The sequence below is a fragment of the Ambystoma mexicanum genome, chromosome 4p, assembly GCF_040938575.1.
Source record: "Ambystoma mexicanum isolate Mex_15411 chromosome 4p, UKY_AmexF1_1, whole genome shotgun sequence".
NCBI lineage: Eukaryota > Metazoa > Chordata > Amphibia > Caudata > Ambystomatidae > Ambystoma > Ambystoma mexicanum.
The window spans coordinates 859,051,878-859,079,145 of NC_090927.1; the positions used below are offsets into that span (position 1 = coordinate 859,051,878).

Below are 27,268 nucleotides of genomic sequence, written 5' to 3' on the forward strand. Positions count from 1 at the left end.
GGTGTGGGACATGGATCTGAAGCTATCCGTCATTTTGTAAAGATATAGCAAAAGGGACAGACATGGACTGGGCAAACTGCCATGACCTTCTACTACACACCGTTGGTGCTCAGATGAGAATCTTGGATCTTTCAGAGGAAGCCTTCATTTACTTCCAAGACTGGCGCGTTTTCTCTTAGCTATCTTACTGGCAAAGCATCCTTCTGAAGAGTAATCCTAAACTGGAGGGTCTAGTCGATGCTCCCGTGCAAGGAGACTGAGGAAGTCCTCTTTGGAGACGGCTCTGTAAAAGAGATGGACAAGTTTGTATTACACATTTCGTACCCTGCACAGAGTCCAAACCTCACTGAAGAAGTGATTTCAGCAATAGGTCTCTACTTGGGCCAGTTAGGGTTTGCACGTCCGGCCAGTCTCAAGCCTCCGTATGTGCTAGTTACAGACCCCTGCGGCAGGTCTCCTGGGATGTGTCCCAGGGTTCCGACCGTCAAACACGAGACAGGAAGATCTTTTTTCCACAGGGTGGCAGCAGAGCAGCTTGAGGATCTTCGCAGTCCTCGTATGACTATAGCTATTGAACCCTCTTCCGCTAGCAAACTTTACAGTGGGTGACAAGATACAATATTTTTTCAGAAATGACTTATGGGTATCCAGGGATACCTAGGTGCAGTGATTCACCTAAGATTTCGAAGTGGGAATATTTAGTAAGTCAGTAAAAATATGTTTTAACTATAAACAGAAATATTTGTACAATAGTTCTTTACACCAAATTATTCATGCACATTAAGAGACATGTTCACCTCTTAGGATCGGTCAGTAATAATAGCAGTTTCTTGTTATGGCACTACGTGTGCTATGGAACTGTGTTGGTGAAAGCAGTGCTACAAGCTTTTATGAGTCAGTTTCCTATTTTTTGTTGCCCGTATTTTTCCTCCTCGGTTTCTTTTTTGGGTGTTTTTGCCAGGTTTTGGGAGTAGAAGTAGCTAATACACCCCTTATCTGAAGGGTTGCCTAGGTGCTGGGTACAATGAGGGGCTATCACAGAGTTTCTAGAAGAGCCTTCAAAGAACGCCCTCTTAGGCTCAATGTAGCCCAAAGAATGCCAGCCCATCAGATCTCACAACTGTTGCAAAAGAGGGCAACACTACTGTGCACCCAGAGTTCCCCATTTCCTTAAGCAATATCTTTCTGGTTCGGATGATCACTCATTCGTCCGGTCTGCAACCTGGGGGCATTCAATTAATTAGTTCTGTATCATCATTTCAAGATGGATATGACTGGATTGTTGACAGATGTGTTGAAGCCTGGCATATGGTGTATGCTAGTTTCCTAAAATAGGGGTGGTCTTTAAAACAGTAGGTTTCTGAAACGTTTTTATTTACCAAGCTTGGAGTACTATTTTATTTACAGGTTGGGGAAATCAGCATGGTGGCAAAAGGACATGTTGAACCGATTCATCTTTTACGCTCGATACTGTTCCACTAAGTGGAGGATGAGCTGAGAAACTACCATTGCATCTGCCTTTCGGATATGGTCATCGGATAGCGGCCAGACCATTCTCCTATGGCTTGGCCCACTCATACAAAAGGATGGGAAGTTTCTCCAAAGCACCACAACTGTTATGAAGATGTAGACATGAACTTTGACCATACATACATACATACATACTCACCCTCTTTGCCGAAGTTCTTCCTTTTTTGATAAGTGATGAAATTTGATTTGGTATTCTCTTCAAGTTCAAAAATGTGTTACTGCAACTGATGAAATGAGCAATACACCTGTACTGCTGGAGTCTCACAGACGCTCTCAGCATTTGGAAGTGCTGTAGTTTCCATGTCATGTAAACCCTATAATCCAAAAAAATGTTGCTTAGGAAATTCTTGCTGGGTTTTGCAATGTCTTGTCTAATTCATATTTTTTTAATAAGAACTATATAGTTCAGCCCAAAACCTTCTACAGTGATACATTTCTTTAACAGAACTCATGGTTGGGGAGGAAAAACTCAAAATTACCAAAATAAACATTCCACAGTGTTAGGGAGAATTCTAATTTCTGTGCTAATTCCCTTCTACCTTAGTGACCCCCAGCTCTTTTGCTCAACTTTAGGACTTTTCATTTTTAACCTGAAGAGAGTGAGACCTTTTTCTCATTCTCTCAAGTATTTTGATCTGATTTGAACTCTGTGTTTCTTTTGGTTATGGAGTATGACAAACTATATAGACATCACCTTTTGTATTGTAACACACAACACCCTGAGTGCTGTGTCACGGAGAAGTCCTTTGGATTTCTTGTAAGGTTTAAATACCTTCTCCTGGATAAACTACTGTTTCCAAGAGTAGTTTGGATAAGTAGTAAAGTGAAATTAGCTTTACTTACCTTTTTCTCTTTGTAGGCCCAACACAAACCATCTTATGTGGAGTGCTGGGGGTTTACTTAGTATCCCCTTTGTCTACTTTCTCATGTAACATTGTTATGTTACCCTCACTACAATTAATGGGGCTGGTAGCAGTAGTTTAATTTTCCTACCATTGTGCGTTTTTACAGGAGACTGAATCCTCAGCTGCAGTATTGCAAGCAAGGGTGCCCATTTTGTCAAAATGGCACTGGTCTTCTTTTATTGCCATTTCTTACTTGTGAGGTTCTTCTTGGGTTTTGCTCTATGGGCCAAACCAGTTTTGGTCCCATTGTTTGTTTTGTCTTTGGCAGGATTCACTGGTGAACCCGGCCTCTGGCTCCAACGTGTCTGGCAGGCAGGAAGCGAGGGAGGTTCCTGAAACCCCCTGTGCTTAGTCTCCTTGGTTACAGGAATGCACCCAAAGGTGCTGTCCTTGGTGGACAGCCACCCTGCTGTGTGACAGCTAGGCAGCAAATGAGTGGGAGAAACCTACATAAAAGGCGAAGTCTCCCGTATAGAAGGTAGAGTCTATCACTGGACGAAGGAACAGAAGAAGAAATTGGAGGAGAGCGTTGCTGCACCCTCCTGGACCATTGGTTTGCCCAGTGAAGCCCTGCTGCAGTGCTGAAGCTCCAATTTTCGTGTCGACAACCGGAACAGACAACCTCTTCCCTTGGGTTGGTGGTACCAATTGACCCCAAGACGAACTTGAGTGGAACCCCTCTCCTTGCTGGCTCTTTGCTGCTGCTGGAACCGCGTGCCAGGGGACAGGAACACCAGGAACAAGTGCATCGTCTTTAAGCCGGACCCGAGCTCCGAGAAGATCCCGAGGACTCTCCCGAAGCAAGGTGACCCAAGCCTGAGCCACCTCAACAGAGTGCTGGACCTCAGAAGAAAGGGGAGCCCACAAGGTGTCCAAGAACAGCAGTGGTGCTAAGGTGCTATTTGCCAGTAGCTGAAATTGCGATGTGCCTCTGATCTGAAGCCCATTGCTGCCGCTGACCTACAAACCGCAGTGCAGGAGTCCCCAGACTTTCTCCCTCTTATCCCCACAACCGAGGCCCAGGAACACAGGATATGCAGGACTGCAACAGGAACAGAAGCCAGCTGGACCCTTTTCTTCAGCCCACGTTACTGTCTAACTAGGGGTATTTACCTCTTGTTGTTTGTAGCTTGCTTGCTCTCACTTGAGACTTGCATTAGCTGCCCTTCGCAGACTTGCTTGCATATTTGCTTTTCACAAGCCTCCCAGCTTGTGGCCCAACAGTGATTCTTTTCTACAAACTCTCTATATAACTGTGTGCAAGACTTTTGTGCTATCTACAAGAAGTGCCTCAGCTCCCATAGACTTTGTTCAATTGGCATTGGCTGTCCTGGCTCCCTGCAGACTCTTCTGACCCTTTGACTTTGTGTTTATCTGTCCCTCAAAACATCATACATAAGTTACTTGTATTGCTGGGAAAGGGTTAACCTATGCTTCAATGGAGGATTGTAAAGTACTTACCTGTTCAGAGAACTTGTTAACCTTTGTTTACCCTCCCTAACCTTTCCCTTTTTCCCCCACCACAGTATTGCATTTAAGTGTTAAAGTGATATATCAAGGTCCACAGTGTCCTAGCAATTGAAGTCACCTCAGGGTGTAGGAAGTGTGTGTGTGTGACATCCCCAAAGGGCATCTACTTACTTAACTGAATCGCAAGGAGTGTATTTTCGAAGCATATTTTATTGTTGCACATTGTCCTTTCTAAAAAAAACTTATTTTAAAACTGTTAAATTAATAAATAATTATTTTAATAAGAAACCTTGAGTATAAGTGTTATTTGAATACTTGTCACTGTGAATCTCTATGTTGCATCTCTACAGCTCACACTGACCCCTCTTGAGATAAGTCTGGCTGCTCAGTCACTATACCAACTTGTGTAGTACAGACCTATACCAGAGGTTGGGTTCCCTACTGCCAAGAGGACAAGGTGGATGTAGTCTCCCAAAGGGTTACTACATACAATCGTGCCTAACACAGAGGAAAATGTTAGTATAGAGGAAAGGTCATAATATGCATTAATGTAAGCTCTGTAGTAAACCTCAATGAGTTAAGTGCAATCATGCTAAGATCGCTCCATGAAAGTCTCCTCCAAACAGGTGCTTCCCTTTTCCCACAGAACTATTAAGGACAACATTGCCTCCCCTGTTCCAGCTTTGGCTAATTTCAGCAATCACTCCTTTGCCACTGGCTCCTTCCTGCTACCCCTCAAGCACTCCCTTGTGCACCATCTCCTCAAAAAGCCTTCTGCCGACCTCTCCTACTGGGCTAACTACTGCCCTACCTTCATTACCCCTTTCCGGGGGCAAACTCTTGGAGGCTGGTCCGCTCCCAGCTGATCCATCGCACTGAATCTGTTGGTTGTCTCCACGATCACCAGTCCTGCTGCAGAGACACGGAAACTGCACACCTAAACAGCCATGAAGAGTTGCTCTCAAATCTCGATTCCAACTCTCCTTCCATTCTCATCCTTCTCAAGCTTTCCTCTGCCTTTGACAGTGTCCTTCATGCCACCCATATAAATTTGCTCCGTGATACCCTTGGCATCACAAACCTAGCACTGGATTGGTTGACCTCCTTCCTCGCTGAACATCCTTCACAGGCTCAACTGTGCCCTCTCCTCCATCACACTCTTCAGATGCAGCGTCCACCAGGGCTCTATTGCTGTGGCTCTTCATCATGTAACTTGCCCCTCTGGCTCATTTGATTTCTGCCTTCCCTCAGCACGTTCATTGTTATGCTGACGACTCACAGATCTCAATCAAACTTCCTTCCACTGCCTCCTCTGTTTCCTCTCTCATTCCTGACTGTATGACTGCTATTATGGCATGGTGTGCTGCAATCGATTTCTGCCTTAATGCCAGTAAAACTGAGATCCTTCTCATTGGGACCCCAGCTCCCTCCCACTCTCTGGCCTCCCTCCATGGGTCCCCTCACCCTTTTGGGAGGCCAAAAACCTTTGTGTCATCTTAAATTCCTCTCTCCTCACACCGCAGCACTTGTAGAGAAGGTCCACTTTCAGGTGCACCTCCTCAGAGGTATTCTCCCTTTCCTCACCTTCCCCCAGAAACTCAATGTCTCCAGAGCTTTTGGCTTCGCTAGGCTGGGCTACTGCAACAGTCTCTTCTTCAATCTGTCCAAGTCCTCCCTTTGCCCCCTTTAACTAATCCAGCAAAGGGCTGCAAAATATATCCTTTGCCTCAAGCCCACGGACTGCATCCCTAAAATCTCTCGACACAGCACAACATTCCTTACTTGCCAGGAATCCATTTTCAATATCCAATACCTAGCAGAGAGTACAAAATGTGCACCCTGCAATGATAATAGAAGCCTATAACGAGGGTTCCCATGGGCATGTGTGGCCTGTGTGTTTGCACAGCATGCATGTCACCTAGTTAAAGAAATGAACAGGCAAGGAAAAAAATGAGGTGGTACACAATTTATGAAACAACACTGAACCAACAGCAAGGCAGCACAGAGCAGCAAGTCAACTTTGCTGGAGAGGACGGATGGACAAGACTGTAAGGGGGTGATTGATGGGTTGGCTGGGGAATGAAAAAAGGAGGCAAGACCGATTGGTTCTTTCTTCTGTGCAGGAAACAGAAGAGGCAGAGATGTTCGTGTGGGCATGTTGAGGGAGAGCCTAGACAGAAAAGAGAGCGCTCCCGCAGCAAGCGAGAAGCCGTATTACTAACCTGCCTTGGGAGGGAGTGAGTGCAGTCGAGGTTGCTTAGAGAGCATTTGAATGCGGAGGTTCATGGTGCAACGGAGAAGGGAGTCTGTGATGTCGACCATTAACCAGAGAAGCCAGGGAGTCGTGATAAGTTTGTCAGACTACTGCTCATGATGAGGGAAAGAGTTCCTCTCCTCGAGGTTCCTACCACTGTTAGTTTTTACTGGGAAGCTGAGCTCTGGAAAATAAACAAACCCTCGAGGAGTAGTTTGGGAAGTTTCTTTTGTTTTTCCTGTTTTCTACTGGCAACTACCGAAGGGAGCCGGGCGGTGAGACAACGTCCCATAGGAGGGGTGACAGTTGGACAAATCTCAAAAATTCATATATCTCTTTGTGACACAGAGGTAAATATGTGAAGCTGAAAGATGCTAGATGGCATAATAATCACATTTCTATCCTGTGACTAAGTCTCCTGCTTAAAACTAGGTGCACCATGGTATCACATGGCACCCTGCAAAAGGACAGAAGATTGTGTGGTGGCCCAATGATCAATGAATACACATAGCTGAGATGATGGGTTTTATTTACAGGGGTCTCACACATGGTACTCGCAGTTTTGACAAAGAGTCTGCAGGTTTGGTGGTTTTAGTTCATCTGACAATTTATCACAGCAGACTGAAAATAAACTGCCTGCATGCAATCAATTGTCAGATGAACAAAGCTCAAACCAAATGCGCGCACATCAACCCACCCCACTCCCCTACTTACCTCTTTGAATGCCGCCTGCTCCCCTTCAACACTGCGGCGTCAGACCCGTCCCTCAAACGCAGGTCGGATCCAATGCAGCAGGGTTCCTTTTTCTTTCGGGTCCCTGCCTCCCATGTTGAGGAAGCAGGGGACACCTCTGCAGCCCCCCCAAGGCTAATACATACCGATCATAGGGAGCGGGGTGTCCCCCGCTCCACATGTTCAGTATGATTGGCCTAATTTTTCGTTGTTATTCGGTCGAATGGTACAGGTCAAATGTACCATTCGACCAAACAAAACCAAACAATTATGCCAATACCAGTCTGCAGGCAAACAAAGCATTTAGTGTCCCTACTTGGGATAATGTCCACTGGTGTTGCTCAGCTGCAAACTGTAAACTGCAGCCTGGGGAACGTGATGCTGCGAGCATGGATAGGTGCTGGTGTGTGGAGGCTGCCTTGTCTCTTAGCAGTAGGAACGCTGGGCTGTGTGACTCACCCGGTCCGCTCCAGTCTTAGTTCTGCCTCTCTGTGCTCTTTGCGCTCGTCCTCTGGCGAGTCTGCGGCCGGAGCTCTCACAGGATGAATTCTCCACAGATTGTCACACTTAGTAGGACTAGAGTTGTGGGATATTTTGAGCCACTCAGATGTGCCTCACTACATCACTTTACTGCAATTGTGAAAGAAACAGCCCAAAATGAGCGCGCTGACTCCTGTGCGCACCAAGATCTTTAAAACTGCGTTTTTATCATAACCAGAAAAAGGCTGCACATCCCTGCCACACACATTTTAGGTAGGGTGAAAAGAGAGTCCTCACTGCAGGAATATGCCAGTGGGCTCTGTAACATTTACATGGAGCAAAGTGAATGAAGCAGCATCATTGTGCTGAAAAACCCAAAAATGCCTTTTAAATTGACACTTTCCCAAATCTTAAAAAGAGCTGCTTGGCGCTGAATCCATCCATTTCTCATAAACCACTGTGATCAAAAAGGGCCCTGCAATACCCAGGATTCTTCACTGTGGTTCAGAGGAACCTGGCCTCATTGAATGACAGCTCCTGGCAACAGTATCCTTTGAAAAGCAAACAAGGGACTGTGTTTTTATTTTCCACTGAAATGCAGCTAAAACTTTGCAACAAGTATCAAGAATCAGCTGTGCAGAAAGAGACTCTAAACAAATGTCTGTTACATGTATCCATGCTGCAAAACAATTCTAGCACTCAAGACAAGAACTATAAGCTGCACAAAGTGCTGAGATGAAACAGAATTTAAAGGAATAGTAAAATGTGCTTGTTCCTGACTGAAGGGGGAAAATCGCCTATTTCAAAAGTACATTGTTGTGTCAAGGCTTAATTACTTAAGAAATGTAAAAGGATTTGTAATGGTATAGACACACTTATAAACTGTTTAAAATCTATATGTTTAAAGTTAAGATTTAAAAGTATAAATCAAAGCACAACCCGGTCTGAATGGCAAACTATAGTTAAAAGAAAAAGAAAAAAACTTGCTCTGTCTGACCCTGACAAAGGATGACACCTCCACTGCTGGAACAGGAAAAGGCTAATTGCTGGCTGGAGGCTTGGAATCCCCAGGACAATGGGGCCTTTCAAGTCACACTAGACATTCGTTTTTGCCCCAGGCCAAGACAATAGCAGGCTAAGACACTCGCCCTTCCATCACTCTCAAGGACCCCCACCCTGCTTCAAAGGATTTGACACTTGCTTACAGTTGAAAGAAATAAAAACCTTCTTAAGTGACAAAGGACTTCCTTTTGGTTTTAAAATGCCCATTTTGCAATTAAACTTCAAGACATTTAACTTTGCCACAGGAAGCAGGAAAAATGTGAAAAGTGCATAATTCTAAATCTAAATTTATGTTACTCATTTGAAAACTTGGTAGAACTTCTTACTGCGTAAGGAACAGAAGTTATAAGAAGGACTGATTGCGCAAAAGGTATTAATGTTGCAAACATAATATTGTGTACACATATCCCAGGGGTGATTGCGCATCTATGTACAAAATTGGGAAATGTTAGGCCAAATCTTTCATGGTTAAAATTGCCAAAATGCACCAGAAAGGCAAAAGCAGGCCTCATTGGGACTTGGATTGATTGAAATGTGACCCACGAGATATGTAACATGTGCATCTGATTTACTTAGAGGTCATAACTACATAAATATGTATGTGGGAAAGTTAGATTTTGGTCCCAATAGCTATGGGAGGTTTCCAGACATTGTAAAGATCATCTCATAAAACATGTCATCCCTTTCTGTCATCCAATCAGCGAAAAGCAAGGTGGAGATTAGGCTTTTGCCCAATCCTAGCAGTAGGGGTGTGGACAGTAGGCTTGCCCCTGCCATATAATTTAGTGATGTCATTTGAAATGATAATTAACGGAACCTCACAGCACACCGACACTTATTCCTGATTTCTTCCTGAATTTCTGTGTGGCGCCCTGTTCCTGAATTCTCCATCCTTGTTCCCGATTCCTGATTTTCTTTATAAAGCTAGCGCCTCAGCATTGCTGAACTCCTTTTCAGCTATGCCTCAAAATTCTGAAACAAATCCCAAAACCCCAGGGAAGCATCTTGATCCAGTTTCGCTTGCTACTACTAAATGCATGCCTGCTGCAAACTCGCCATCCCACTGATCCCGGGTCTCCAGTGACCAGTGCAGTAACAAGAAGGTCCAATCCAGTCCAGTCCAGTGCGTCCAAGTGACCAGAACCGTCCAGCTGAACCTATCCTGCCAGATGTGCCCTGCTGTCCTTGATTAGATTGATCCGTGTGATGACGAGATCCATTGACGGTCCAAAATCCTAAATTAAAGTGACTGTAAGTATTCATAGGAAGCATAGAAAATCATAGCATATCTTGCCTTGTTTTGTTCAATCCTATCTCTAAACCCTCCTATTCTTACCTTAATAACTTGTAACATTGTCCGAATCCTTATTGCTATCCAATTATTGATTTATCTTGCTAAGCGCCGTTTCTTTAGTCATTTTCATCTTGTGTAAATCTTAAGTTATCCATCCACTTCGAGTGATCCGACTGGTTCCGCCAGGAGAGGACACTGGGGATTTGGTGTTGAAGTCATGAATCAACTCCAGAGCTTACTTTGTCCCTCCTTGGTATTCTAGCCGGAATGCTCAAGTCAGAGTAACTCTATAGTAAATATTTTCTTGTCCAAACTATTTTCACTGCCCGATTTTTCTAAAAACGCCTTATTCAACTTTGCATATCTTCCTCAGTTTAATAGCTAGATACTTCATTTCAACTCGGACATACATACATAAGACCTGCAGCTACATCCCAACACAAAAACTGCACTAACCATCAGTATATTTCACCAATTTTTCTTAAAAAACGTTTAGTGAATTTTAGGCGGGAATCCGCATTTCTGCAAAGTTTTACATGTGTGATTTTCAATTTCAATTAATTTCAAATTTCCATTAAGATTCAAAGTGTGTAATTTTGCTCAAATTATGGGGGTAATTCATAGAATTCAGCGCACAAGTGGCGCACGCGGCTGGTGCACAGTGTGCGCGTGTGACAGTCTGCGCCAGCCGCGTGCGCCAAAATCCATTTCCGCGCACAGCGTATTCATGGATTTTAACATCCATTACCAGCCGTGGCTAGAGTGGCGCAGCGACCATGCAGCAGCTCCAGTTACGCCGCCAACCCCTCCCCGTGCATTATGTACAGCGCACAAATCCCGTACATGGCGCACAGGCCAGTGGACCGACATACAGGCTCCCAACCACGAAAACGCCTGTAAAACTCCCCGCGCACCCCTCTGAATACATGTACCCGCTGCACGGGGAGAATCACACGCGATTGGCCCTGTGCGAGCAGGGTACGTATATTTCGCTGGTGCATGGGAAGTTTCACAAGCGATTGGCCCTGTGCGAGCGGGTTACGTGTATTACTGGGGTTCGCAGGGAGTTTCACACGTGATTGGCCCTGTGCGAGTGGGGTACGTGTATTTCGGGGGTGCGCAGGAAATTTCACACGCGATTGGCCATGTGCGAGCGGGGTACGTGTATTACTGGGGTTCGCGGGCAGTTTCCCACGCGATTTTGTTGTCAGAGCGGGGTACGTGTATCCAGTGGGGTGCGCGGGGAGTCCCACACGTGAATTGGCAGTGTGGGTCCTCCCAGGTGTGCCCCCTCTATGGCCCCTGCAGGCAGCCCACACCACAGGGGACTACCCAGCACCCCCGGTCATGTCCCGCAGGCAGCCCATCCACCATGGGCATGCCCCCCTGCCAGCCCACGTCACCTTGCACTAGTGATCACCAACTCATGTCCCCCTGCAACCCCACCCCCCAGCAGTGAGGGGCACCTGCAGGAGGCCCCGACTCAGGTCCCCCAGCACCCCCAGCCCCCAACATTGAGGCTCAGGCCATGACTCTTGTCCCTCAGAACCCCCACCCACCCAGCATTGATGGGCACCTGCCAGCAGGCCACGACTCATGTCCCCCAGCACCCCACCCACCCAGCAGTGAGGGGCACCTGCCAGCAGGCCCCGACTCATGTCCCCCAGCCCCCCATCCACCCAGCATTGACGGGCACCTGCCAGCAGGCCCCGACTCATGTCCCCCAGCACCCCCACCCAGCCAGCATTGACGGGCACCTGCCAACAGGCCCCGACTCATGTCCCCCAGCACCCCATCCACCCAGCAGCGAGGCTCAGGCCCTGACTCATGTCCCCCAGCACCCCCACACCCCATCAGTGAGGGGCACCTGCCAGCAGGCCCCGACTCATGTCCCCCAGCACCCCCACCCACCCAGCATTGACGGGCACCTGCCAGCAGGCCCCGACTCATGTCCCCCAGCACCCCCACCCACCCAGCATTGTTGGGCACCTGCCAGCAGGCCCCGACTCATGTCCCCCAGCACCCCGTCCACCCAGCAGTGAGGGGCACCTGCCAGCAGGCCCCGACTCAGGTCCCCCAGAACCCCCACCCCCCAACAGTGAGGCTCAGGCCCTGACTCATGTCCCCCTGCAACACGAAAGGAAGCTGCACAATCATGGCCCTCATGTGCACCACAATTCCACAACACGCCACCACACTCTTGACATGCAATGATTTCACCAATCCACCACACACCGACATGCCTGTGTCACGACACAAATCAAAAGTCAACCATGTACATCAACACATGTCGGTCACACACACACACTGTTTGCCATAGATTGTGCAAAACCACAATTTGACATGCATGATCCCAATGAGTGAATCCCACACATGGAATTAAAATATCAAAATGTATTATTAACAAAATCAATGTAATGAAATGAAAGTAAAAAAAAAAATACAAAAATGAAATGAATTGCATGTCCAAAAATATGAAAAATGAAATGTAGATGCAATCCAAATAAATCCAGAATGGTCCAAAATCTTTGTCCACCAAAACAAATCCAAAGGAAACGTAAAAATGAAAATCCATTGCCCCATGGTGAAATCCAAAGAAAATGCACACATAAATTCAAAGTCCAACTATGTACAATCAATTTTGAAAGGGTCCATGAGCCCAACGAAAGAAATGAAACCTATCTAAAAAACTACCTAAGAAAAGAACTATATACAAAAGTGTGGGGCATAGTCCAATCACCCCAAAAGAAATGAAAACGAAAAGGAAACCTAACTATAAAAACTATTTATAATGGCGTCAGGCTAGTCCGACGGCTCACTTTCCGATGTCCCGGGCCAGGGCATCATCGAACTCCTGGTCCATGTCCTGGAGGCGGTCCTCTTCCACGGCCCAGACGGTTCGCAGGGACGATGCCATGTTGGACTCCATCTCCCTTAGAATAGCCTCGAGGCACTCGGCCCGCCTCAGTGCCTTCCACATGGAGTTCTCCGCCCTGACCATTGTGAGCCGTGCCTCTTCTGCCCGCTGCCGCTCCACATCTATACGCCGGCCCAACCGCTGCCACACGGAAGACACACCCATGCCAGGGTCCTCCTGCCCTCTGGCCGATGCCTGCCCCTCTGATGTCGATGGCCCCGAGCAATCATTGCTCCCACCAAGAGCCTGCTGCTGCTGTCCATGTGCCCTGTCCGATGATGCCTGCACATTCTCCATCTGCTGGTCTCCAGTTGTTGTGGTGTCCACCCCAGCTGGACCGCTGACTCCAGACTGTGGCAGGGATGGGATCTCCACCAAGCTGGCTGTGTTGGTCAGGCCAAGTCCACAGGGGGCCCTGGTGGAATCTGGGCCAGAAGACGGCAGGGAGAACGACTGGCGCATAGTCTCCACAGAGGAAGAGAGGTCCGCCAGAGTGCGTGACACATGTAGGAACCCACCGACCAAGGCCCCTCCCAACAGTGCCATGTTGCGACGCTGCTCTTTGTGATGGCGTGCATGCTCCCCCCAGGAAGCACGCACATCATCACGAATGTCACGCGTGCGCAACGCGACCCCAATCAGGACGGAGCCCATACGGTCATGGGACCCCTCGTCCACAGGTAGTAGAGAGGCAGATGACGTGGGCCTCCCCCCTACCTGCGGACGGGCCTGGGAGGGGGCATCCCTGCTGGTGCAGTCACAGGGTCAAGGACAGCGACATGCATAGGCCCCTCTGCGGTGACCTGTGCTGCCTCCTGACCCTGGCCTGTACCACTTGCACCAGTGGTACTACCCCCACCAGGCCCCATGTGCGGCTCAGTAGCGGACTCCTTCTCCTCTGTGGAGACCACCAACCCTATGGGGGCTCACCCGGCCCTTCCGCTACAGCCGAAGTGGCAGACGCGGCACCAGTCCCCTCGCTCCCGGATGATGGCAATTCATGGGAGGGCGGCTGGGCCTTGCGCCGCCGCCCGGTGGAGGCATCCCCGCCGCTTGGCTCCACAGCGCCGTCTCCGCCCTCTTCTTCACTCGACGCTGCGTAGAGGGAGACATAGAACACAAGCATCAGGGTACAGTACAATATTCCCCTAGACAGGAAGCAATAACACATGAGTGGCACTGTCAAATGTCACTTCCATCCTGTCCCCCCACAACACATGGGTGAATGCACGCAACACACATGCAGAAACGGGCACGGCGCCTGCAATCAACATCAGCATCCATGAACAAGGGCCTCTTTTAATCAAAATGTTGCCTTCAAACTCACATGCATCATGGCTTGTACACCACAGACAAAGTGGATACAACGGTGACCGCACTGCATGAGTGAATCTACACATCATCACGGACATGTGTCATGCATCCATGGCGTTTCAAAGTCACACACACACTTCTCAGACACACACACATGTGCACCATACATGTACATGAGAGCAGCACCCATCCCTCACCCTCCCCCCCCCCCATGTCCAAAAACAGAGACTGGCATGCATTCATGTGTGTATTCCGCATACAGCTCCCCATGTTGCTTTGGAACACATGCACCATCCATGTGGTTCACACATTACTGGTCTCACATGCATGACCATGATGTCCCTGCACACACACATCCATACATGGCCTATGTTACACATACAGGCAAGTATCAGACTACCAGCACACTGCAACATGCCCTGTCTCACACAGCAATGCTTGGCCACTTACCGCTCAACTCCAAACGGGTCTGCCTCCGAAGGATCTGGGCGTGGAGCGCTGGGCCTACGCGTTCCAGGACCCTCATCTGGATGTTGCTCATGCTGACCTGGCACCCCTCTGCATCCTCTGCCTTCACAAGGCGCCGGGCCTTGTAGAGGGTCCTGGACCTGAAGTCCTCCCAGCGCTTCCGGACGTGCTTGATGTCGCGGGTTGCCACCCCCTCCGCGTTGATGGTAACCACTACGTCCTCCCAGATCCTCTCCCGTCCTTCCTTGTTGGCGCGTGATGTTCCGAAGAGGGCATCATAATGCCCCAGGAGATGCTCCACCAGGACACCAACTTCCTTCTCACTGAAGCTGGTGGCCCTCTGCCTCTCTGGCTGGGGGTCACCAGTGGTCTCAGATGGTGTTTTCCCCGACATGGCAACCCCTGAGGCAGGCGTGGGTGGGCAACTGGGTCCTGGGGCTGGGCTGTGGAGCGATGGTATCCCAGTCGGGAGTCTTCTGTTCCAGCAGGGGTGGACACAGCAACTGGACCCCTGCAGATGGCTGACTTGCAGGCACCAAATAGCAGGGCACGTGGGCAGTAGGCATTCTTTTCTTCTTTTGGCGGGGGTTTTGCCAACGCGCACATGCGCGTCTTTTTCACGTTCTTTTTCAAGGCAGACGGTGTGTCATGCACGCATTTTCCAACTGTGGTTGCCCCCGTGTGTCGCGTAGCCCTACAGAGGTCATTGTAGGCTGTGTGTAACACGCGTACGCTTATTTTTGTCTTTCTGGGTGCCACAGCGTAGTGCGGGTTCATTTTTCCACGCACGTGGTCTACCAGGGGTTGCCTGTGCATTGCGTGACCCGTCATCTTCCCCCAGGAGTCACAGACAGCCTTGCTAGAGCACTAGGGTACGAATTCCAGCTAGTACCCTACCCCTTTCACCCCAATTGCCCAGGACAATTGTTTACTGCGACTCCCATATGCACAACATCATCAGTGCCATGGTTGGGAGGCGACCAAGCAGTAAGGGAGGCAAAGGTGGCCGATCTCAAAGAGGTGGGCGTGGAGGGCGCGGTAGGGGACGTGGCCAGGATTTGCAGGGTGCCCCTAGAGCCCCGTGTGTAGAGGACCAATCGGGGCCACCTATGCCCCCCCAATGCTTGTGGGAATTGTAGCTGACACCATCCCAGCTCAGCCCTTGTTGGACCGGCCCATTTTGTCAACTGAACCGGCACAGGATGACTCCCAGGCTGACTTCCAGGTCAACAAGTCTAAGCCACGTGTGGTGGTGAAAGGTGCTGTCACCAGGCCACTTGGATCTGGGGCAGCAATGTCATCTGCTGCCCCCAGTAGCCAGGGTGGGGAGGCTGCAGGGGCAGTTGCAGCTCATTCCACCCCAGCTCCGAGTCTCCCAGCCGGGACAGTGTCGGTCCAGGTCCATCACACCGACGTTGGCCCTGCCAACATCACCCTGCAGCCAATGCCTGCACCAAGACCTTTGGTCATTGTGCCTTTACAGGCTTCAAGTACCCAGTCCACCTGCACTTCTGCCCCTACTGACCAGAGCGGCGTAAGCCACTCAGGATCCGCACCACCTTTGAAGAAGAAGAAGGGTGCTCTTGCACTACAGACTGAGACCCCAGACACGGCTACACACTCCGGAACATCAAGGAAGCCTAGCTTTAATGACGCCGAACTTGATGCACTTGTGGCCTATGTGTCGGCACATAGCCACGAAATGGTGGTAATTGCAGGGTGCAAGCCTACGCCTGGTCAACGTAGGGCCCACTGGCAGACCATCGCGGACCACATTAGTGCCCTTGGATTTGTGAGGCGTACAGCTGATGATTGCTACAAGCGGTGGAATGACCTGAAACGCAGAGCAAAGATCAAGCTGGCTTCAAATCATGCCTCTACTCTGGTGACTGGCGGTGGGTCTGCACCAGAGGACGACCAACTCACTGAACATGAGTCTGTTGCTGGAACCTTCGTCACAGAGGAACAGATCCAAGGCGTGAGAGACCTACCAGATTATGAAGCATTGTCCGGTGAGTGCCCATCCATGTGTGTGTAATCCATGTGTATGTTGCTTGGGTGATGTGTTCTGATTTGAGTGCCATGTGAGGGTGTGTAGTCCTGAGTGGTATGGGTCACCCATGTGCTTCCTCCAAACCATTCACCGCCCTTGGATTTGGGTATGACAGTATCCCTTCTGACCACAGTAGCCAATTAGCACCACATTACTGCAGTTGCCCTTGAACTGTCATCTTGCAACAACACTGTTCAGAATTTTCAGTGTTCATTCAGCCTGAATGTTTCAATCCTCCCATTTTTGCAATGCATTTTTCATCCCTAATGCCATATGTGATATGCTTCTGTCATATATCAGACCCCACAATAGGCGACATTTATTACCTTGTTATGGGAATGATTTGACCATTCAGGCTGATTGAGTAAGGGCCTGCTCACATTGATTTTTGGGGCCTGTTTGAATGTGGAACATGATTGTCGTTTCCTGTCATGTTGAAGTGACCAGCCATTGATGTATCCATCTGCTTGCCATCACTGTATAATTGTACACTGGATGTGTTGCAGTGTGTGGCACATGCGTATTTTGTCACACAATTTTGCTTTTTTCATCTCATCATGTCCATCTCACATGGCTGGGTGACAGTACTCATTCAGTAACATATGACTGTACTTGTCAAATGTACCATGGCTATGCTACGTGCCATCTGTGTGCTGGCACGTGTCATGTATGTGGATTGCCCATGCCACTCACAGGCTAATGTGTGCTGTCAGTGCTATCCAGCATGCAGCACATGTGTTGCTTTTCCATCCTGGAGTCCTCAGTGTCTGCTTTTTCCCTCCCCTTCCAACTCATTGACAGTGCATGCATGCCAGGGTTATAGTCATGTGGGACATGTGTAATTCATGTACTGGATCTCTGGCTTGTCAGGCCTATGTGTGTGCTATGGTGCTCATGCCCGTTTCCATTTGTTGCGTTTCATGTTTTTGCAGGTGATGACGCACTTGATGCTGTTGAGGTGGAGGAGATGGTTCAGACCCAGGAGGATTCTCAGCCATGACCAGGCACCAGTGGAGGACGTGGGGTGGTGGTGGATGAAAACCCAATCCTCCTTCAGACCATACTGTCCAGGGGTGTCTCTGGGTGCACCTCCCCAGACCTCTATGATTCAGGTGCTGAATCGGACAATGACACTTATGTGCTGTCGCAGGTGAGTGTTTCTGGCAGGGATGCTGTTCTGTCCAACCCACCTGCACCAGGGGTTGACCCCTCTATGGGGATGTCAGTGTTGGTAACTCCGCCTTTGGCGGTTACGGATGCAGGGTCACACTCCACAACTTCTGATCCTGTTCCTGGGCCAGCAGATCAGAGGGGGAATGCAGTCCTGCAGCCTCAGGCAGTGCCAGCACAACAAGGTGCAGACCGCTTTGCCCCAAACAGGTGTGGTTCCCGCCGACACGGTGGCCGTGCGCCACCAGGCAATACTGTATGGGAAATCTCCATTTACAGTATAGCAGCACAACAGGGAGCATCGGTTGAAATGATGGCTCAGGCAATGGATAGGGTGGCCACTTCCATTCTCCCCCTTGAAAGGCAGATGGAGCTCCAACAGCAGGCAACAGAGTCCATTTGCCAATCACACAGGGAGGACATGTTGGCATCCAACAGGGACCGACTGGCGGCACTGCAGACTCTGCGCAAAGCCATATCTGTAGAGTCCCAGGGCCACAGGGAAGCCCTGAGGTTAGAACTCCATTTCCTCAGGGAGAATCTGGTTGAACTTGAGGCTTCCCGAAATTTTAGGTCAGAACAGCAGCTGGAGCAGCTCACATGTTCGCTCTCAGCTGAGCTCCAGGCAACACGTGAGGAGATCCGGGCATCACGCGAGGCCATGCATGCAGAAATGCAGGCAACCCATGAGGTGCTGCATGGGGATCTCCGTACTATCATCCTCCAGAACCAGACCTTCCACACCCGCATGCTTGCTGCAATGGAGGACCATACCAGGGCTTTGGGTGGGCTGCCTCCCATAGCACCGGCACCTCCTGATGTAGCAGCAGAGGGTGAAGAGAGCGACAGCAGTTCTCCCACATTAGCGTAGGAGGTATTTTTTTTGCAACATGCACGCAGGTGGGTGTTGGGGTGCACCCTGTCCTCGAACCTCCTGGGTGGCCTCCCTCTCCCCACACATCACCATTTTTTTTTTTTTACAGTGTGTTGCCTTGTGTGGCTTCCGTGGGCATCTACTGTGTGTTTCAGCAGGGCACATGCAGGCTTGTCCTGTCTTTGGGTTAGATGCTTGGGTTCCTGACACACACACCCCTCCTGCTTCCCCTTTCCATGGGCTTGCAAAGGGTGTGACCAAGTGACAGTAACTTACACAGTGACATTGGGCTCCCATGAGCTGTGTGGGCAGTCTGTAGTCAAAACTGTGTGTACATCCCTAGTGGGGATTGCTGTTGGATTGAACACTGCATGGTGTGTTGATAAGTGCTTGTGCATCCATGTCTCTCTCCTTATTCACATGTACCTTCTGCATGTCTTTACAAGGCCGTCTCCTTTGCAGATGCAGTTCATGTTGTATGCAGTACACTGACACATTTGCCGGACAGCAACACTCTGCAGTTGGAAGGGGTCGATGTGCTGGCTTAGTCCGGTTGTGAGACTTGCACTACTTTGATTTTGTACTGCCATATTTTGACACTGTTTCATCCTGTGTTGCTGGTAAGTATTTGTTCATGTGTGCTGTTTTTTATTGATTACTGGGAGCATATTGTCTGTGGCCTGCTTACATTTGGAACAGTGCACTTTGTGACACTTGTGTCATGTGTTGTGCATTCATTTTGTAGCTTTCACATTGCATGACATGCCATGGTGTGTTGGGTAGCTGAGATGGGGAGGGGTTGGGTGACATGGCACTATTTTCATGGTGTATTTTTCAAGGGGGTAGTAATTCATGCAGCATGAATGTGTGTCTTTTTTCACACAGCATTGGTTGTATTTAAGTAGGTAGGGATGCACACAATGGAACACTGCCAGGTGACCAATCTCAGGCTGGTATGGTTGTGACAGTTGACTGTCCCTTATGTCATCATCATTGATTGTCAGCTGGTATGTGCCAGGGCTGTGTGCACTCCACAGGGTTAGTATTTTAGGTGAAGTAATTAGCCACCAGCGGTGTACGGGCTGCCTCACCATGTGCCCTTTCCCCTCCCATGCGCAGCGGCCGTGCATGTGGTTGGGGATGTGGGGGCACCACCATGTCCACCCGCAGGCCCCGGCGGGTTGCAACGTTGTGCAGGACAGATGCTGCCACTATGATCCTGCACACTACTGGGGGCGTGTATAGCAGCTGCCCACTAGAGAGGTCAAGGGAGCGAAAGCGTGACTTGAGCACTCCGAATGTGCGCTCCACTATGCACCTGGTTGCAATATGGGCTGTGCTGTATCTTACCTCAGGTGCTGTGGTGGGGTTCCATCATGTGGGTGCTCAGAGGGTAGGCACTGTCCCCTGGGGAGGTGATGATGGGTATCATTAGTGGGGTTGTGACATTACTCAGTATCTGACATGCATGCATGTGCAGAGACAATTATACTCATCAAGCAGCCATGTATCGCCATGCCGCCCAGCTTCTAGGTCCTGGTTTAGGGGTGACATTCTGAAAATGAAACTATCATGGGTGGAGCCTGGATAGTTGGCATATACTTAGGTGATGATTCCCTTGGCATCACATACTACCTACACGTTGATGGAATGCCAGTGCTTGCGGTTTCTATAGATGTGCTCAGTTGCCCTGGATGGACGTAGAGCCACATGGGTGCAATCAATGGCACTAAGCACTTTGGGGAAGTGTGCCACCCCGTAAAAGTCCTGGACGGCAGCCTGCCTTTCTGCAGGTGTTCTGGGCAAGTATATGTGCCTGCGGACTGAGGGGCGTGCAATCATGATGGCCAACACCTGGTGTAGGCAGCGTGACTGCGTGGCCTGTGAGACCCCCTTCCCCACTATGGCACTTGTCAGCTGAAATGAACCAGTGGCCAAGAAGTGCAGTACATTGAGCACCTTTTCCAAGGGGCTCAGTGCTTGGGAGCACAGGGAGGGTGATGTGAGGTCATCCTCCCACTCACTCACTTGGTCTAGTATTATGTGTGGTGGAAACCTGTACCTCCCATACACCTGGCCATCAGGCATCCCAAAAAGGCTGGTCCTGGGTGTAAAAATGTGGGGCCTGGCTTTCCTCCTCCTCCTGCGGTGTCCCACGACCACTGCGGCGAGGAACGGTATATTCATCGTAGCGTCTGAGCTTGTTTGTTGTTTGCGTGCACTTTTATGCTGCGCAGGGGCGCGCACGCCTGCTTCCTGCTGGTGTACGTGTTTCCGGATTAGCGCGTCTTTTTTGGCGCACGCGTTTCCCCCGTTTGGTTCCATGAATACGTGTTGTAGGCGCGCGTGTGGGCGTTCTGTGCATTTGCTTCCTGTACTTCCCCCGTAACGCCCACATTTTCACGCGTTGTTCCCCATTCCGCGTTTTACGCCCCGTGTTCCACCCACTTTTGTTGTGTGCGCCGTGCTATGTGCGCTTTCGCTGTGCGCGTAGCGCACGGCGTTTGATGATGTGTGCACCACGCACGATTTTAGCGCACATCCCAGGATTTACACACGCACGGACTTCCATGAATCGATGTGAGCGGTTTTCGCACGCTTGCGCTGCGATTTTCGGCGCACATTAATTCCATGAATCGTCCTGTATAGCTCATGATTGTTAGCATCTTGTCAATGTTGCTCCCATAGAAATTTGTATTGATTTAATAACTTTTGCACACATTCATTGTTTCACACAGCCATTTTCGAATGGCATTTTAAAAGTGTAAGATTTCCAACCTGTTTTTCTCTCTTGTTTGGGGAGGGAAGGTTGTATCTAAATTCTGTTTACTGTTGTTTATTCCTAAAAACTTGCTGCATCCTTATATCTATTTACAATTGCTTATTTGTGAGTTGAGGAATGTTGCAGGGGGAAATCCGAACATAAGTGCTATCATTCTAAACAAGCCAAAAGTGTTCTTTTCTTCGGTGTTTTCCTTCTGTGTGCTAAAGAGTGAATTTAAGTGCCTTACATACCTTTTTATTTGTTATTGTCACCATACTGGTGATTGCTGTTCCCTATTACAAAGTATATGTTTAATTTGAATTATAAATAAATAAATATTACCTTTACCAACCAGCCTGATTCCTGGTCCATTGTGACCTGGGGTATTTTGAGAAGGGGTGTGATATGAGTGATATATCACTCAGAATACTGCACATATAGACATAATAAAATAAGTATTTCATGTGTGCACTGCTTACTAGGCTGAGACCAGGGTGTATCGCCGGATTGAAATACTTAACAGATTTGGGGGCTTGTGCTGTGATTTTGAGTTTGAGTTACCACCCGTGACAGTCTAACACAGCGGACTAACCTGAAGGGTAGAGACACTTTACTTGGTTGGTGTGGTGTGCTGTGCTGCACTGTACAAGCGCCTCTCATAACAAATACTCCAAAATCAGGCCTGTCTGTAAAGGTAAATCAACCCCAAATAATTAATAAAGAAATTGATATTTCCAAAATGGCGATTCCTGTAGAAATTAGTATGGCGAGGGAGCACCTCCTGCACAAACTTTTTGTGAGGGGTGAGTGGCAAGAACAGAATGAACAGGTCTGGCTGCAGGGAATCACAGAACAAGTCACTGCCATGAACCTGGATACATGGTAGGACAAGGGCCCATTACACCAAGCTCTTAGTGAATTATACATGGCCCCAAAAGTTAAAGAGGAGCAAAGTAAAATTGCCAGAATTGCGGCTTACCTATACCTCCACATAGGAGTGATGCGGGAAAAAGCACTCTGAAAACATAGTTCTGGCACAGAATCAAACTCAGTAACTAGAGAGAATCCAGAAGGATCTAGCCTCTGCAGAACAAAGGCTACTGAAGGGCCAAGAATTAGAGGCCTATACTATACTAGACAGTATGGCACAAAACTAAAAGAAGATCTGTCTCTCCTACAGAAAGAGAATGCAGAGCAAGAAACCCTATTACAGGCACTGAAAGAGGAGTGTCAGGAAAGGATTGACTCTCTGCAACAGAGTCAACAGAAACTGGCGCAACAATTACAGTTCAATAGAGCCTGCGCCGAGCAGGTGGTTACCCTACAAAACCAAATAGAAACCTTGGAAGAGGAAAATAATAAATGAATTATGAGAGACCTACGCTCTCAGAACTGAATTTGATGAGGAGCGCCAGAAATACAATGCCATCAAAAAACAAAGGGATGACCTGGCTGAACAGAGGGGCACCCTAAGTCAGTAGAGGGACCCCTTAGGCCAGGAAGTAAGCCAATTAAAAACTGAGCTAGAGGGAAGGAAGCTGGCCCACCAGGAGCTCAATGAATTAAAGATAGAGTATGGGAAGCTACTAGAGCAGACCAGACGGGTGGAGGATGCTCTGGAAAAGAACACCCAGACCAATGATACTAAAACTCAGGAGGTGAGTCTCCTGCAGCATAAATTAGCTCAGTACACTCAGACCAGGCAGGAAGCACAGGGAGACAATGAGGCTCTCTGTGAAAGGAATGATAGGCTCCACCAACAAGGGCTCCACCAACAAGTAGCAATGCAAGAGCGAATCATTGAGACCAGTAAGGCCTTGATAGACAAACAAAAGGCTCAGATTTTTGCTCATCACAAGGAAATAGGGGCTGAAAGAGAAAAGGTAGACAGAGCAACCCCTGATCCTAACATCAGGACCCCTGTACTCAGGGATTCTAACCCCTTCAATACCATGAACTCTGCCAGCTTCATGTCCACTGGCCATGGGGATGGTAGACTTCAACGGTGTTGGGAAGATGGGACTGACAGATTAGCGCCCCCCAGAAATTGATGGACGGGCGTCCCTGTACAGATCCCCAAAGATGAGGGCTAATATTTCTAACCAGGAAGACTCATGAGGGGAGAGTCTGGGAACTGAATCCACAAAACTACTGCCTTCAAAAAGATCGGTTTGTAAAATCTGGTGGGGAACTAAAGCCCAAAAAGAGTACCCTGAAGACCTCTACCCAGTGAGGGCATGTGGGGGGGAGGGTACTCTGCCAATCCTGGGAGCAGGGGAGAATCAGAAGACTCTTCTGAGCACCACAGGAATAGGGAAACTAGGCCCCAACGTTCTGCATGCCCTTCTCAAGCTCGACCGAATCAGGGAGGGCTTAGAGGATCAAGAAGCCACCTCCAGTAGCAGTGCCTCTGAGGATGAGTGGACTCGCGTGACTAAAACCAAAAAAGCAAACAAAATCAAGAGAGCTCTGCAAAAAGATCCCCTGAAGCAGATCAAGGCCATTAGGAGTGTTATAACTCCCTATCATAAAAATGCAAAGTATTCGGTCTGGAAACACCTTGAATTACATGAACAGACGATGGACACTTTTCATATGAAAGACAGCCAGAATTGCATCTAGTATGTGAAATGGACATTCTCTCCTGAGTACTCCAGTTTCTTTGCGGGACTGGAGGATGAGAATCACTCAATATGGTCCACCTGAAGGGCGGCCATCTTAAAAAATGCCTCTGCACATAGAAACCCCCAAGAAGCCCACAAGGCGGCCTACAATCTGCAGTGTGGGGAAGATCAGGCCCCACAAGAAATGTGCAGGAGCTAAAACTTGCCTTTGGGCAGACCACCAGGAGGGTGCGCACAGATAGTAGGGAGTTCATCAACACCTTTTTCCATGCACTCCCCAAATATAATGACCCAGCTGGTGAGGGACTTTCATGAGAAGAGATCAATGGACTGGGTCATAGAACAGGCGACCTGTATTTATGAGGTGCAAAAACCTGTAGATAACAAGAACACAAATAAAAACCCCAAGCCAGCCAACACCCCTGCTGCTGCGAAGGTGGCAGAGGTGAAGGTTGCTCCCATTCTAGATCTGGAGATAAGGGGAGGGGCCTAAAAATATACTGGTACAAAATTCTTCCAGCCAAAGAACTAGAAGGCCCTTTGGCCAATCCCAGACAGGTAGTCGGGGAGGTAATCCCACAAATGGGACCCCCAACTCCCCTGATTACATTAGCCCCCAATACAAGGTTAACAAACCCATCCTGGGGTATGTGTGGACTCCCCCAGCCCAAGAGGGGGATTGAACCTGGTAGGTACCACTCCAGGAAAGTTCCCTCCTAACTTTCCTCAGGAGGGCAGTAATCCCCCAAATGCCGGGTTGAGTTTCTTTCCCCGGTACCCTCAAAACTTCAACCTACAGAACAACCCTCCTTTCTTTCCCCACTTTCCAGAGCCCAGACAGCTCAATTCAGGAGAGTGGAGGCCAAGGGTGGAGGATTACCCCAATTTTCCCAACCCAGGGTATTATGGGAGAAGGGACAGTTACCCTTCCCGTGAGTCACCTAGTATGGACCAGAGACCCCTGTACCAGCCGGGTGTCTCAACTGGAGCGCCAGGTCCAGAACTTGTCCCATGTCCATGGGTTGCATGTTGAGGGTGCAGCAGAACCCTCAGATGAACATGGCGACTCAGAACCCCACAAACCAAGGGTCTGGTACTCCAGAACAATGACAGGGAGAGAACCCGACAACCCACCGGTTCCAAAGGAGGAGGCACGGGGGGAAAGGAGGTTTAAAGCAGGCCTGGCTCCAGGAATTTTCATATGGGTGGGCCAGGTTTGTGATCAGAGGGGCCCAATTCCTATTCTGTGTGGGCGTTTGAGTATCCTAAACAAAGTGCTGACATAAATCGAGATTTCCGAGATCTGTGATCCAGAAGAATGTCTTCCCAGATCCAGACAAAAATAAATGTGCACTGTTCTATGAAAACAGCACAGAGAAAAAGAGAAACTAGGAAATAGTGTTGCAACATCAATCTACCTATCTTCACTTGTCATCTGCTCCTCCCGTTTCTATCATATCCACTTCTCCTTCACCTTGCACACCCAATCACCTTCCATCAGTTCAGGTCCCCCTGACCACCATTCCCATTTACCTCCAATCCCACCTACCCCAAAAACCCACACCATGGTCCTCATTACAAGTTTGCCAGTTCGGAAACAACGGTGCCGGTAAGCTTCCCAGCACCGTTGTTTCCAGACCAGCAAACTATGAGTCTGCCTGCCGGAGCCGCTGTGTCTGACAGGGCAGACCCTGCCCGGACACAGCGGCCACAGTAGGCAGATGGTCAGGGAAGTACCAGCACTGTTAACAACGGTGCCAGTGCTTCCGTGGTCCCCAGGGGGACTTAAAAATTTACCGGCGCCTGACTTTCTAGAACTCTGGGGTGTAATACCCCAGTGCTTCCGGCAAGTCCGGCGCTGGTAAATCATTAAGGGTCTGGGCGGCAACCTGCCAGTAATACCAGCATGGTTATTGCCGAACTAGTAATGAGCCCCCATGTCTTTCTTGGCCTGGCTGGGGAGTATCAAGGGTGATGCTTCCTCCTCGTCTGCGAGGACAGAGCAGCGATGCCCCCCGTCTTTGTTTTCCATCTAAGATGGTGTGCGCCCAACAATGCCATCCTAAACACTGTCGCTACTCCCTGCAGGCCCAGAAAGAGGTACTTTTTGTCCCGCCATCTAGTTGTAAAAGACAGTTCCCCCCTCTCCAGAATACTGAAGCAAGGAATAGGACATGTTGTTTCTGACAAAATGACATTTTGAAGTGAAACATTTAATGTTTTTGTTGCATTTTTGAAGAACACTTTAATTGAGTTGAGTGCACGAGGGAGTGGTAGCATGTAGGAGAGAGCTAGGGTTGGGGGGGTGGGATCAGTAGGCAGACAGTACAGGTTGAGGGGTTTCCAGCTTCCTGGTATCGCTCCCGGTGGGGCTTGGCAGGGAAGAGAGGCACTTCCTCCCCATGCCATGCCCCAGTGCATCAATGTCTAGTACATACTGTTTACATGCTGGTTAGAAAATATGCAATTGTCCACGATGGCTTTTTGTTTGATGTGTTTACTTTGATTTGCTATTCAATTTCACAATTTTGTTCAATATATGTGGCCTGATATTTTATGTGTGTGTGTTCTTGGCACGCCCTGATACATGCGCTGCTCATCTATTAAACCGCGAGTGAGGTTTTTTGAAATAGCTTATACTGTGAACTGAATGATTACATTATTTGCCCAGGATCACACACTTTGGCTAAGCGGTAAAGCCAGAATTTGAAACTTGTTTGTAACTTCCATATTTGACCATGCATCCTCCAAGCTCAAGTTGGTACAAATACGTGTTGAAGTTTGGTTTTGAATACCTAAAATAATACTAAATTTTGTACAATTGCTTTAAGAAGTCACATGATAGGGGGGCGTGGCCAGGAACGTCAGCGATGCGGCTGCTTCCTTGATGGCCTCCGCCCGGAGCGCACGGCTATCAGCTATAACTTAGTGGTTTTGGACCGGATCGCTATGCTCGGCGGATTAACAGCGTCCGGAAAACCCAGGGCTCTTGATGTAGTCCAGTTGAGCCCCGTTTACCCCTTAATTAGCCCCAGATCCCTGGGCTCCCACCCGCGCCGAGACGTGAACGGTGCCTTCAAGATGGCGGACGGGACGGGCTTCACGCTGCGACGAGAGGCAAGCAGGAGAACATCCCCGCCCAGCCCCAGACGCCGAAGCTAAGCCTCAGTCCGGCCAGTGACAGCAGCTGCAGCGGTCCCGCAGAGGATACCAACCCTCTGGTCCTCTGGGACGTACGGGAACGAGTGCACCAGGCGGTGCATGGCCTCCTTCCCCTCCCCTGCTCCCCTCCCGATCCTCGTAGGCGACACCAGCGGAGGAGAGGCGGGCTCCGAGCCCATGGTGACGGTTGAGCAG

The 27,268-nt window shown here is 49.2% G+C and overlaps 1 long non-coding RNA gene across 1 annotated transcript in view; it reads right to left on the minus strand.

The window, feature by feature from the left end:
* The window catches only part of LOC138453512 (uncharacterized), a 268,643-nt gene that overhangs the window by 216,735 nt on the left and 24,640 nt on the right, over positions 1 to 27,268 (minus strand). Inside the window, exon 2 of the long non-coding RNA XR_011260449.1 lies at positions 1,670 to 1,844. This is a non-coding gene — a long non-coding RNA (uncharacterized lncRNA). The remainder of the gene's footprint in view (positions 1 to 1,669; positions 1,845 to 27,268) is intronic.